The sequence below is a fragment of the Saimiri boliviensis genome, chromosome 2 (genome assembly GCF_048565385.1).
Source record: "Saimiri boliviensis isolate mSaiBol1 chromosome 2, mSaiBol1.pri, whole genome shotgun sequence".
Classification (NCBI taxonomy): domain Eukaryota; kingdom Metazoa; phylum Chordata; class Mammalia; order Primates; family Cebidae; genus Saimiri; species Saimiri boliviensis.
The window spans coordinates 227,518,723-227,534,294 of record NC_133450.1 but is presented as its reverse complement, the minus strand read 5'-3'; the positions used below and the strand labels follow the sequence as shown (position 1 = coordinate 227,534,294).

The 15,572-nt window shown below is 39.2% G+C and overlaps 1 long non-coding RNA gene across 1 annotated transcript in view; it reads right to left on the bottom strand.

The window, feature by feature from the left end:
- Window positions 1–13,710, bottom strand: part of LOC104653220 (uncharacterized) — a 57,139-nt gene extending 43,429 nt beyond the window's left edge. The window contains exon 1 of the long non-coding RNA XR_746454.3: window positions 13,619–13,710. This is a non-coding gene — a long non-coding RNA (uncharacterized LOC104653220). The remainder of the gene's footprint in view (window positions 1–13,618) is intronic.
- Between the last annotated feature and the right edge of the window lie 1,862 nt (window positions 13,711–15,572).

Here is a 15,572-nt window from a genome sequence, read left to right as displayed (position 1 = left end):
ACTTCAGGCTAATATCCGTGATGAACATAAATGCAAAAAAATCAATAAAATACTGGCAAACTGATTGCAACAGCACATCAAAAAGCTTATCCACCATGATCAAGTAGGCTTCATCCTGGGGATGCAAGGCTGGTTCAACATAAGCAAGACTATAAATGTAATTCACCACATAAACAGGACCAAAGACAAAAACAACATGATTATCTCAATTGATGCAGAGAAGGCCTTTGACAAAATTCAACAGCCCTTTATGCTAAAAACCCTCAATGAACTAGGTATTGACGGAATGTATCTCAAAATAATGAAAGCTATTTACGACAAACCAACAGCCAATATCCTACTGAACGGGCAAAAACTGGAAGCATTCCCTTTGAAATATGCCACTAGACAAGGATGTCCTCTCTCACCACTCCTATTCAATATAGTATTGGAAGTTCTAGCCAGAGCAATCCGGCAAGAAAAAGAAATAAAGGGTATTCAAATAGGAAAGGAGGAAGTCAAATGGTCTCTATTTGCAGACAACCTGATTGTATAGTTACAAGACACCATCATCTCAGTCCAAAATCTCCTGAAACTGATAAGCAACTTCAGCAAAGTCTCAGGATACAAAATCAATGTGCAAAAATCACAAGCATTCTTATACACCAATAACAGACTTAAAGAGAGTCAAATCAAGAACGAACTGCCATTCACAATTGCTACAAAGAGAATAAAATACCTAGGAATACAACTAACAAGAAACATAAAGGACGTCTTCAAGGAGAACTACAAGCCACTGCTCAATGAAATGAGAGGACACAAACAGATGGCAAAACATTCCATGCTCATGGTTAGGAAGAATCAATTTCATGAAAATGGCCATACTGTGCAAAGTAATTTACAGATGAAACTCTATTCCCATCAAGCTACCAATGACCTTCTTCACAGAACTGGAAAAACCACCTTAAACTTCATATAGAACGAAAAGGGAGCCTGCATAGCCAAGTCAATTCTAACAAACCTGGAGGCATCGCACTACCGGACTTCAAACTATACTACAAGGCTACAGTAATCAAAACAGCATGGTACTGGCATCAAAACAGAGATATAGACCAACGGAACAGAACAGAGGCTTCGCAGGCAACACCACACATCTACTACAACCACTTGATCTTTGACAAACCTGACGAAAACAAGCAATGGGGAAAGGATTCCCTGTTTAATAAATGGTGTTGGGAAAACTGGCTAGCCATGTGCAGAAAGCAGAAACTGGAACCCTTCCTGACACCTTACACTAAAATTAATTCCAGATGGATCAAAGACTGAAACATAAGACCTAACACCGTAAAAACCCTAGAAGAAAATCTAGGCAAAACCATTCAGGACATAGGCATAGGCAAGGACTTCATGACCAAAACACCAAAAGCATTGACAACAAAAGCCAAAATAGACAAATGGGACCTAATCAAACTCCACAGCTTCTGCATAGCAAAAGAAACAGTCATTAGAGTGAATCGGCAACCAACAGAACGGAAAAAAATTTTTGCAATCTACCCATCTGACAAAGGACTGATATCCAGAATCTACAAAGAACTAAAACAGATTCACAAGAAAAAAACAAACAAGCTCATTCAAAAGTGGGCGAAGGATATCAACAGACATTTTACAAAAGAAGACATACATGAGGCCAATAAACATAGGAAAAAATGCTCATCATCACTGGTCATTAGAGAAATGCAAATCAAAACTACATTGAGATACCATCTCACGCCAGTTAGAATGGCGATCATTAAAAAATCAGGAAGCAACAGATGCTGGAGTGGATGTGGAGAAAGAGGAACACTTTTACACTGTTGGGAGTGTAAATTAGTTCAACCATTGTGGAAGACAGTGTGGCGATTCCTCAAGGACCTAGAAATAGAAATTCCATTTGACCCAGTAATCCCATTACTGGGTATATATCCAAAGGATTATAAATCTTTCTACTATAACAACACATGCACATGAATGTTCATTGCAGCACTGTTTACAATAGCAAAGACCTGAAACCAACCCAAATGTCCATCGGTGACAAACTAGGCAGGGAAAATGTGGCACATATACACTATGGAATACTATGCAACCATAAAACACAATGAGTTTGTGTCCTTTGTAGGGACATGGATGAACCTGGAAACCATCATTCTCAGCAAACTGACACAAGAACAGAAAATCAAACACCGCATGTTCTCACTCATAGGTAGATGTTGAACAATGAGGATACATGGACACAGGGAGGGGAGCATCACATGCTGGGGTCTGTCGGGGGGAAATTGGGGGAGAGATAGCAAGGGGAGAAATGCCAGATATAGGTGATGGGGAGGAAGGCAGCAAATCACATGCCATATGTGTATCTATACAACAATCTCGCATGTTCTTCACATGTACCCCAAAACGTAAAAGGCAATAAAAAATAATAAAAAGAAAGTGCATACATGTACAAAAAAATAAAGCAGGGAGTATATTTCAAATGCATACTCAAGTTACATATGCAAGATCTCCTGATTTCTTTCTCTGTGTGACTTTCTTTTTTCTGGTCTTCTGTTTTGTGTTATTTACATTTTGATAAATGTGCTATGTGGAAGTTCATTCTCAGTGCCCTTGGCACAATAGCCTTAGCTACCCACATCCATTTCAAGAGCTCTTAACAGTTTGGAAACGCTGGATCTTGCTTTGGGTGCAGTTTAGTCTTAACCCCTGTGGCGTGACATATTCCTATATAGATTAGAAAGAAATAGCGGTAACAGTGGTTGCAAACATGAAGAGATAGAATTTGAATTCACTTAATTTCGCCATTCAGTGTCACCCAAACACAATTTAAAAATTTTTAATTTAAAATGTAAAATGTTTGCCAACTGGGAAGTATAATATTTTTGTTTTATAAGTACAAATTTTATTTCATTCATGAAATATTTTTTTTCTAAACAGAATAACAGTTTAAAATTGGAGTGTATTCTTTTCAATTGTTAATTATTTATCTTAAAACAAAAGAACACAAAAGAAAACTGAATCCCACATTTATAATTGCCTGAGCGAGCTCGGGTGCAGTGGCTCACACCTTTAGTCCCGGCACTTTGGGAGGCAGCGGTGGGAGCATAGTAAGACTCCAAAAATATCAAAAGTAATTGCCTAAACTATACCTCTGCAGACATTTTAGTTTTATTAAAACCTAGCTATTGGACTGCCATTTATGTTATTAATATATCAGGCTGTAACCAAAGGATAAAAGTTCAGTCATTTAGGTAGATATAAAAATTAATAAAAAATAGTTGTGGCAATTTCCTTTTTATTATTTTTAGACTAATATATTATAAAATTATACATATTTAGTTTAATAGAAATTTTTTGGCTGGGCATGCGGAATCCCACCTGTAATCCCAGCACTATGGGAGGCCAAGGCAGGTGGATCACGAGGTCAGGAGTTCAAGACCAGCCTGGCCAAGATGGTGAGATCCCATCTCTACTAAAAATACAAAAATTAGTTGGGCATGGTGGCACGTGCCTGTATTCCCAGCTACTTGGGAGGCTGAGGCAGGAGAATCACTTGAACCTGGGAGGAGGAGGTTGCAGTAAGCTGAGATCACACCACTGCACTCCAGCCTGGTGACAGAGTGAGACTCCGTCTCAAAAAAGAAAAAAAAGAAAGAACATTTTCACTGCTTTGTTTTTTTGAGTATTTGTTGTGTATAAATATATATAATTTATATGTATGATATTGTAAATTACATATGTTATGAAGACATAATTATCATCACACTCATGGCCATTTTGAAAATAGTTTGGTTGTATAGAGGAGAGAGGTGTCAAAAAATTACTCCTTTTGGTGTCACAGGTATTAGATACTCCACAGGACCCAGCCCTGATATTACCATGGTTCCTGAGAAGATTTGGAAGCTTGGAGTAGGGTCAAACAGAGACTCAGTGATGGACAGAATTTGCAGTGTCAGGGTGGGGAGTCAAGCTTGATTTTTAAATGCCTAGTTTGAGTGAGTGGGAAAAAATAATGTCATTAGCCAGGCTCAGTTCCAGGAGAGCCAGCATTTTAAATTTATCATTATTTTTAAAAATTTTTAATTAAAAAATATTGTTTTGGTGCAAAGATAATGAGTTAGGCTTGGATCTAGTGAACCTGAAGTACCTGTGGGATGTTTATTTGGACTAGAAACTGAGGTGTGTATTTAAGGCTGGATACTGGATTACATGCATTTGAATTACAGGTGCTACTAAAAACCACTGGCTGGATAGCATCAGTTGTAGAGAAAATGTTTTAGGGCATAATGAAGACAGATATTTAAGGATAACTTAAGGAAAAGAGATTTGAAAGGTGAGAGAGACGGTCCTTTGACCTTTTTCTGTTTCCTGTCTTTTTGCCACACTCTACGTAGACACAAAGCAACACCTATGTTATCTTCAAATTAGAGAATCAAGATGGGAATCAAGAAAACACAGAGACATTTCTTTGCATGAAGACTGAGTTTCCAGAAGCAGAAGAAAATTCAATTTCAGAAAGCATTATGACTTTTTTGGGGGCCCCAAGAAACTTCTCTTTCTTATGTTTGGGTTCATAGTCAAAGAGAGGCTGGATCCCTAAAGAAAACAAATCAAAAGTTAAGAACAGCAGTAACATAAAAAGCCTCTGCATTGAGCTTGCGTCTGAGCTTTTGCTATCATGCATATTCGTACAGGGCTCATCTGGAAGGCCCATTTGAGTATAACAAAGACACTTTCTGGAGATCAGGTTGCTTTGAGGTCAGCTGGCACCAGATTCCTGCTGCAGGGCTCCTCCTCTTATCAACAGGCACATCTTTTAGCCTGCAGAGATGGTCCAGAGTTGCACAGACTCAAGGAACAAATGTCCTGAGAGACATTTAATAATATAGTATATTATTAAATATATATTTAATTTATATATTTATAAATAAATATAAATAGATTTATAATAAGTATATTTATTTATATATATTTTAAAATATATATATTTAATATATAAATATATAATGGAAATAAATATATATAATGTTTTATATAGAGCATATATTTATATATATATAAAACATTTGCTTGCACCCAGGAGGCAGAGGTTGCAGTGAGCCAAAAGCACACTACTGCACTCCAGCCTAGGGGACAGAGTGAGGCTCCAACTCAAAAAATGTGTGTGTGTGTGTGTGTGTGAGTGAGAAGTACAAACAAAACGGGGGGATCAAAGATCAGAAGCTGGGCAAGGCTCATACACTGAGCTGCTGAAAGTAAAGGATCTGGGGCTGCTGCTTTCCTGTGCGGCTTCAAGGATTAACAAGCAGAGTTGGAAAATATCTGACACCTTGGACTTGAATAACTCTTTATAACAGACAGTATCTAATCTTTAAAAAAGTTTATTCCAAAAGTCATTTGCAAGTCAGGTACTTGAACCTGGAAATGCTTTCGATCTTAGAACAGGCCCTCCAAATCCATTTACCCCTACAGGCATTCATTCATCCTGCAGTCATCGACCCACACTGAATGAGCACCTACTCTGTGCCCAACAGGGTGCAAAACATATAGCAGTAAACAAGCACTGCTGTGGCCTTTTAAAACATATATATGTTTCACATATACAATTATTATTCATGTATATTTATATATGTAAGAAATACACACACACACACACACACACACACACACACACACACACACATTTTTTGAGTTGGAGCCTCACTCTGTCCCCTAGGCTGGAGTGCAGTAGTGTGCTTTTGGCTCACTGCAACCTCTGCCTCCTGGGTGCAAGCAAATGTTTTATATATATATAAATATATGCTCTATATAAAACATTATATATATTTATTTCCATTATATATTTATATATTAAATATATATATTTTAAAATATATATAAATAAATATACTTATTATAAATATATTTACATTTATTTATAAATATATAAATTAAATATATATTTAATAATATACTATATTTAATATATAAATATATTTAATATATTAAATATTGTATATTATATATTTAATATATATAAATTTAAATATATATTTAAATTTAAAGTAAATATATATTTATATATATAACATGTAAATATATATATTTATATGTAATATATAAATATATATTAAATATATCTTATATATATTTAATATTTATTTATTTATTTATTTATTTGAGAGGGAGTTTTGCTCTTGTTACCCAGGCTGGAGTGCAATGGCGTGATCTCGGCTCACCGCAACCTCCGCCTCCTGGGTTCAGGCAATTCTCCTGCCTCAGCCTCCAGAGTAGCTGGGATTACAGGCACGAGCCACCATGCCCAGCTAATTTCTTGTATTTTTAGTAGAGACGGGGTTTCACCATGTCGACCAGGATGGTCTCGAACTCTCGACCTCGTGATCCACCCGCCTCAGCCTCCCAAAGTGCTGGGATTACAGGCTTGAGCCACCGCGCCCGGCAATATATATTTATATAAAATATATTTTTATATATTAAATATAAATATATATATATTTATATATAAATATATATATTTATATATTATATAAATATATATATTTATATATAAATATATATATATATATTATATAAATATATATTTATATATATTTATATATATAAATATATATTTATATATATTTATATATTATATAAATATATATTTATATATAATATACAAATATATATTTATATATATATAAAAATATATATATTTATATATTATATATATTTCATATATATTTATATTAAAATATATATTTATATATTATATATATTTCATATATATTTATATTAAAATATATATTTATATATTATATATATTTCATACATATTTATATATTAAAATATATATTTATATATGAAATATATATGTATATATTATAAATACATCATATATACATATAAATATATTTAAATATATTCAATATATATTAAATTTAAATATATTTAATATATATTTAAATATATATTTAATATATATATACACATACACACATATATATTCCCCATTGGGTGCAAAACATATAACAGTGACTAAGCAGATAAAAATCCCAGCTATCACGGAGCTTAAATTCTAGTGGGAGGATACAAACAGTAACTAAATAAGAAATTCCTAAGAAAAGCATACTTAAAAAAACACACAAGAAAAGTATCAGATAGCGATAAATGCAAAAGAGAAGTAATAAGTGAGGATGGAGAAGAGAGCTGCTGGGCTATGTAGTTGGGGAGCCCTCACTTTTCAATGAGCTAGAGACCATGATCCCAAGCCAAACAACTCAGAAACAGAAAATAAAATATCGTATTTCTCATTTATAAGTGAGAGCTAAACAATGGGTACACATGGACATAAAGCTGGAAACAATAGACACTGGGGATTTCAAAACGGGAGAAGGCAGAAAGAGGGGGTTGAAAATACCTCAGGGTGGGGTGCAGGAGGAGTTAACTGTGTGGGCATGTGGTGGACTGGCATCCAGGATCGAGGGGGAGCATGATGAAACGTTTGAAGAACAAAAATGGGCCATTGTAGACTCAACAGGCAGGAGAGCCCTCCTGAGCACAGAGTACGGAAGAGCAGGAGGGAGCCTGCACAGAGGCAGAATGGACATCAGTGGTATTGGGGTAGCTGCAATAGCCAGACAGGCCTCTGTCCACAGAGTTAGGGTCAATTAGGCAGTGGATTATGTGGGTCAGGGGACAGAGAATCCTTTGTGCCCTCCAGTTTTCAGATCTATTCACTGGGGCACTGCTGCACATCTTACCTGCTCTGGCCTTTGAGTTGAGCTGCAGAGGAGAGAGGGAGTGGGGGTGGCAAAGCTACCTCGAAAAGGGGAGGCAGGCCCAAGCTAGGGTAACAGGGGGCAGGGACATTCCAGTGGCCGCCATGCTGCTGAGCGTGTGGCAAGGATTGCTGGTAGAGGGCTAATCCTGGGTCTCAGAGATTCAGTCAACTATGAGGCCTAGGAAAGATACTGGATAAAGGTTTCCCTGCCTTGAACAAGGAGCTTGGTAAACATATTCTTAAGTGGAGGAAGTGGCTTTAAGTAGAAGGAACTATAGGGCAGATTTTGGAAAAGGGTATGTACCAAAGAAGGGAATTTAGGGGGAGAAAGAGCATAGTCAAATTTAGCTTCTGTATCTTGGCTATGTGACTTGGTTCCCATGAGCTGAAGAAGTGATATAGATATAGAAGACCACAGAATAGAAAACATAGCCAAGGCCATCTTCAAATATTTTTCCCTATTGGCACTTTTCGGAGGGTTCAACCAGCCCTGAAACATCCTTCCTCTTCCATGGGATAATTTCTCTGGGATGTGCTAAGTCTTCCTGAAGCAGAATGATCTTTGCCTTTTTCCCCTCTCTTTCTATTTGTGTGTGCTTGTACAGAATAAGTGGTAAATGGGCATTGGATTCAATTTAAAGTACACACACACACACACACACACACACACTCTAAAAGGCCAGACATTTCTATCACTTATTCTCTAAAACTCACTTCATTTGAGTCTTTCATTACAAAAAAAAAGGCTCTGCCTTCTTTCCAATTAAAACAATTGAAGATGAAAAGAACCCAAATCCATGGCAGTAAGCTTGATAAAGAAAGTTACAAAGAGCACAATAAAAAACACCCATAATCTTACTCCCCAGGAATAACCAATGCTAACTTTGGATTTTAATTTTTCAGAGTTGGAATAATGCTAAGTCCTTCAATGTGGGACAAAATGACTAAGCAGAGGGTCTCTCAGAGTGTTCTGCTTTCTAGTTTTTTACAATAAAAACACATCCATCTGTCCTGATCCCAGGCTTTCTGCTGCTACCAAATGCCTCCCTCAAACCTCCCCCATGTCAGGAGGGGCTCTCATTTTAGGAAGACCCTATTTACTTTGGTGCGTGACTTCTCTCCATCCTACTATTTTATGTGTCTTAGTTGGCTGCAAGCATCCAATTCTTCTAACATATAGCCTCAGAATCCTGTCTCTGACCAGCTGTTTGCCATCCCATGGGCCTCTTGGCATGGTCTACTGATTTGGCACCAACCACATCAAAAGTCTGTTTCTCTTTTCAACTGCTGATTTTTTGGCTTCTCTAAACAGCATGCCATTTGGGCCCCTAGCCCACAGGTCCTGCCAAAGGATTAAGTTTCCAGAAGTTTGGCTTGTCGTGTCCAGATCAAATTTAAGTTGAGTGCAAATTTTTCCCTTCGTGGGAGTCCACATGGGCTGCCCTACTCCTCCACCAGCAGCAGATCATCTAAATACTTCTGCAGACATGCTAATTCTAGCTTAAAGGAAAGAGTCTATGTTCCTCCAGGGGGGAGTTCCAGAAATAGCTCCAAGGACAAGAGAAAGGCCCATGTCCTATCTTCTTCTTAGACATTACTTTTTATTTAAGTAGAGTTGGTCCCCTTTGATCTCTGCCTCCTTGCTTGCATACAGCTTTCATTTACAGACATACTTTATTCCACAGTGCTCTGCTTTATTGTGCTCTGCAGATTTTTTTTTCTTTGAAGGCACGCTCTGTGTCAAGCAAGTCTGTCGGCGCCATTTTCCCAACAGTATGTTCTCACTTGGTGTCTTTGTGTCACATTTTGGCAAGTCTCACAATATTTCAAACTTTCTCATTATTATTATATCCATTATAGTTATCTGTGATCAATGATCTTTGATATGCCATTGTAGTTGTTTTGGGGAGCCACTAACCAAGCCCACAGAAGACAGTGAACTTAATAAATGTTTTATGTGTCTTGACTGCCCCACTGTCCAGCTATTCCCTCATCTTTCTCCTTTGCCCCAGGTCTCCCTATTACCTGAGATACAGCAATATTGAAATTGGGCCAAGTATTTACCCTACAATGGCCTCTAAGTGTTCAAGTGAAAGGAAGAGGTGCACATCTATCACTTTAAAACAAAAGCTAGAGATGATTAGGCCTAGTGATAAAGACATGTTGAAAACTGAGATGGGCCGACAGCTAGGCCTCCTGCACCAGTTAGCCAGGTTGTGAATGCAAAGACAAAGTTCTTGAAGAAAATTGCAAGTGCTATTCCAGTGAACATACGAATGTTAAGAAGGCAAAACAGCCTTACTGGTGAGATGAAGAAAATTCTAGTGTTTTGGATGGAAGATCAAACCAGCCACAACATTCCCTTAAGCCAAAACCTGATCCAGAGCAAGGACCTAAATCTTCAATTCTATGAAGGCCGAGAGGGGTGAGGAAGCTACAGAAGAAAAGTTGAAAACCAGCAATGGTTTGATTCATGAAGTTTAAGAAGCCGTCTCCATAACATAAATGTGCAAGGTGAAGCAGCAAGTGTTAATGATCTCTAGCTAAGATCATTGATCTCTAAGATCACTAATAAAGGTGGCTACGCTAAACAACTGATTTTTAATGTAGACCAAAGAGCCATCTATTGGGAGAAGATGTCATCTCGAACTTTCACATGTAGAGAGGAGAAATCAATATCTGATTTCAAACCTTCAGGGGCTGACTCTCTTGTTAGGATCTAATGCAGCTGGTGACTTTAAGTTGAATCCAATGCCCATTTACCATTTAAAAGTTCCTTAGAGCCCTTAATAATTATGCTAAATTTGCTCTGCCTGTGCTCTACAAATGGAATAACAAGGCCTGGATGAGAGCACACAGGTTTGAAGCATGCCTTACTGAATATTTTAAGCACATCGTTGAGGCCTACTGTTCAGAAAAAAAGATTTCTTTCAAAATATTCTGTTCATTGACAATGTACTTGGTCACCCAAGAGCTCTGATGGAGATGTACAAGAAGATCAGTGTTGTTTTCTTGCCCACTAACATCACATCCATTCTGCAGTTCATTGATTAAGGAGTAATTTTGACTTCCAAGTCTTATTATTTAATAAATAAACTTCGGAAGGGTATAGTTGCCATGGAATAGTGATTCTGATGGATCTGGGTAAATGGAAAACCTTCTGGAAAGGATTTACCATTCCAGATGCTATTGAGAACACTACCAATTATTGAGAACACTCACGCTTCATCATTAATTACTCAAGTGACCATGAAAACAAAATCAGTTCTTCCCCAACCCCTGCTGGCTGCCCTGCTACTGGGTTTAGGTTCTTCACTGTACTATCTTAAAGAAGATTTGGCTCCAAATATCAGTGCTATCACTTCCTGGCTACGTGAGCTTGGAGGTGGCATCTGACTAATTCATGAATGTCAGTTTTGCTGCCTATAAAGTGGGATAACCGGTATCTATTTGAGAGAACAGTTTTGAGGAATAAATAATGTTGAGCATCTGAAACATAATGTAAGTATGTCCTCTGTGCCAAATTAATTATTTATCTACTGGGTTTCAAAAGGATATTCCCATCCTCTCCTGAAGAAGACAGCCCAAATCTATTTTGCCACATTGAAAAACCCAACAGCTGTCTACCATTCAACCTTATGGAGACTTCTTGGGGAAGTCATTGGTATTCAGTTTCGTGTTTTCCAAAGTATATTCTGTGGAATAGTTACTCTGGAAATCACCGTAGATAAAAGGTTTCATCGGAAATAAATGTGAGAAATGCTTTAAGTGCAGCTTTAAGTTGAAGAGTCACAATTTATATTTGCTTTCTAAAATTTCTGAAAAATGTCCTGCAGTAAAGAAATATATTTAATCAACTATTTTACACACTTATTTGACTGTGGATCTCTTTCTTATACAAAACAACATCTATTTTTCCAAAGGATATACTGGGTCTGCTCACTTGGTCCTAACCTTCTCAGCCCCTTCACCTCCTTTTAGCAATAATTCATGATTTGAAAGTTTGAATTGGAGGAAGTACATTCTACACAAATGTAAAGAAAGCTGATCTTATTACATGTTGCTAAAATAGAGATCATAAGCAGACAGAATGGACTCTTTGTGGTAAAAAGATACCAAATTATAAACAAGATCTAAGGTGGTGGTAGGCAAAAGTTAAGTCCTACAGCCCCTACACTTAAAGAATAAACTATGTTCTACCTGACACAAGGTTTTTCTTTTTCTGTAGCAGCAAACAAGCCCTGGTCTCCAGAGAAGCAATATGGAAACAATTGCAGTTCACCAACCACCAGATTCTAACTGATCCCCTGCTCTACAAGGCATAACTACAGCTCTGATTGGACAAGAGACTGATTTCAGTAAGTTTCTTCTAAGAGACCACAGACCGGTTCTGGCTGATTTATAGAGGCTTAGCATTGATGACTTTCATGTCCCTGCTTCACCTTTTGATGTGTGTGGCCTAAATTTTACTGCATCTTAATGTTGTCACCACCCCAAAGTGAACATGGGTTGTATGTTACATACATGTTCATTCTGTGCACATGTATTGACTCCTTCATAAATATTCATAAGATTCTTCTATAACCTACTGAATATGTATATATAGCTAATTTCCTTGGGCATAAATCTAACCTCTCCCTTTTTTCCTCTGAAGCACCTGCTATTGGTCTCTGCCGGAGGCTAGATTCCCTTGCCGATGGCCACCCTGCAAACTGCAACTTCTTATAAGAAATAAAGTCTCCTTTCCAAATTTAAGATCTTATAAGTTGATAATGCCTATACATGAAATAATATGTCAGACCTATAAAAAAGTTATCAAAATAAGGTATGGTAAATGCATTAGGGTACTAGAGACCCATAGATTATCCCATTCTATGGAGTCTCTAAGAGAGGCTATGCAGATATGACAGGTCCTGATTTTACAGTCATTGAAGCTACGGAGATCCCCATTAGTGCAGAAGTCCTGTCTCACCATCATGCTGCCTCCTGTGGGAAACCCACAGAAACAGCGACGCCAATCAGCTCACACCTTACGGTACTGCAAGGAGAGAAATGGGCTATTTCCAGCTAAAGGTGGTCAGGTGAGGCTTATCGTTACCCAGGATGCAGCCAAGGCTAGGGCTAGCCTACATCAATCCTGGAGTCCCACCTGATTGCCCAATAAAAGATAAAGCTAAAGGGGCTGAGAAACGAGCCCTTCAGTTCACGTGTATTATCCTCAAGGGGAAGATTATTCCTTTACAAGCGTGGATTCTTTGTTCTAAAAACCCTAACTGTAAACCAGGAATTGGGGCTGAGAGCTTCTTCCATTTACAGCTCTGCATCCAAGCTCCGCTTTCTAGAAGTGCTTGTATTATTAACCAGGCTGCAGCCGGAATTAGCTAGAAACCACACTGTGGGCTACTGCTTTGCGGAGGAATCGGAGCGAAGGACTAGGCTGCCCCCCAGTGGGAAACCCACAGAAACTGCGACGCCAATCAGCTCACACCTGACAGTACTGCAAGGCGAGAACTGGGCTCTTTCCAGCTCCAAGTACTCCGTTCAAGAGCCGCTGGGGAGGAAATCGGGGTGCAGATTCTTTTATCATTACGTAAACTGGTGGTGGTACGGCGTTGGGAAATAAGAATAGGCGAACCTCGTATCTACCAATCTCCCGACTCTATAAACTACCCCCGGTTAAATCCACATTCCGGGTCCTGGCTGGGAGATGGTGATTTAGCAGAGCAGGAGTGAGAAACTAGGGAGGGTTTGGGCATGCTGGGAGGCGACTGTCTGTTTCACTCGCCCAGAACCCGGGCAAGGGCCAAGCGCTTGCGAATCAAGGGAACCCAGGAGCTGCTCTCTTACCTCTGCGTCCGCGCAGCCTCCAGCTGCATGTCTGGCGTCTCCCGAGCAGCCGGAGCAGCTCCACGCCGCCAACCTACCCGGGATACGCCCACCCGCCGCGGTTTCCATGGCGACCCGACGGCGCCGCGTTCCGCAGCCTTAGGGAGGGGTCAGGGGAGGAGCTACCTCTCTCTCCAGGCACTCAGCTTCCCACCTGCGAGCAGGGAGGGGATTCTCGTCCAGGACAGTCAGACTAACAAGTAACTTTTATTATTATTACTTTGAGTACTTCTTGGGCCCATTCTTAGAAATGAACTTTAAGTGTTTCTTTGTTGTTTTTTTTTTTTTTTTTGGTTCGGCAGAGAAAATATATGTGACATGTTTTTCTAGGATTTTTTTCTTAACATTTAATCTTCAGATTCAAATGCTTTGGCCGAACTGGTGACTGCCTGGCTGAGAGAATCTGTGAGGCCTGCCTGCCTAGCAATTGGCCTTTGCACGGTCCTCCTGTGAGTGAGGACACACAAGTATGTGGCTTCTGTAACTGTCCATGCTGGGGTAGTTTCCAGACTGTCGACTTTCTGCACCCCCCAACTTTTTTTTTTTTTTTTTTTTTTTTTTGAGATAGAGTCTCACTCTGTAGCCCAGGCTGGAGTGCAATAGCCAATCTCCGCTAACTGCAACCTCCGCCTTCCAGGTCCCAGTTCAAGCAATTCTCCTACCTTAGCCTCCCAAGTAGATGGGATTATAGGCACGAGTCAACATGCCCAGCTAATTTTTGTATTTTTTAGTAGAGACGGGGTTTCACCATGTTGGCCAGGCTTGTCTTGAACTCCTGACCTCATGATCCACCTGCTTCAGCCTCCCAAAGCGCTGGGATTACAGGCATGAGCCACAGCCCTGGCCTCTGTCCCTTTCTTGATTGTCCATTCTTACCTTTCTCTCCAAGGACTGCTGCTTCAGCTGAATCCACATGAGGGAGGCTAGGTCCTCAGATGGCCTGGTGGGAATGCAAGATCTGTGCTCTCAGAAGCATCTGAGGTGAGCTTGCCACTCAGAAGCAGGAAGAACTGTTCCAATCAGCTTTCTTTATGAGGGAGACACACCTGGCTGGAGGTGCTGGTTTTTCTGCTTGATAACCCTAAGGATTGGGCATACCTCAAAGGTGCTTCAGGTAGCTTTGTTTCAGCTAGTCAGCTCCAACCCCCAGGGTCTGTGGGCTTTTATTTTTGGAGTGGTATAATGGATTCCTCAGACTCTGGATGACCTCACATTCAGGGTGCTTTCTTGGGGGCAGTTTGGCTATTCAAGCTGGCTGGAGGCCAAATGGAAATCTGGACATCTCAGGAAACTGGTTGATATGCTGGGTGAGTAGGGATGGGGAGGGGGGTGTTGCTTTACTTTTCACAGTAACCCAAAGAGTTACCATCTATTACCATCTCCATTTTGTAGAAGAGGAAAGGGAGGCACAGAGAATTTCAGAAACTTGTCCAGTGGTAGAGTCCAGAGGTTCAGAGTGAAACCAGGACCTGGCTTCTACACTCACACTTAGTTCTTTGAATTTAGCTTAATTTTCTTTTTCCCTAATGGAGCTTTTATTCATGCTACCCTTTCCCCGTTCCTATTAATCTAGGGTAAAAAGTTGAAAAGAGTAAAAAGTTGAGACCATGAAGGGTCTTTGGACTAGTTTCCACAGTCCCAGTATCTCACTCCTTGATGAGTTAGTCCAGTCTGCTGAGAATACTGATTGGGACCAGCCTAGAATGAAATGTTCTTGGTTTCAAAGAATAACTGAAGAATAAAGAGTCTTCTCATTCTTTGGCTTTGCTAGAGTGTGAAAACCAGACTCTTTGGGAGTTCAAGTTGTTGCTGAAAACAACCAGTTCAATATCCAGTGGAATCATGGCTACCTTCAGTTATGGAGTCTGAGTGACTTCATGTTTGTTGATCAGTTATTTGAAGCACATTCTACAAG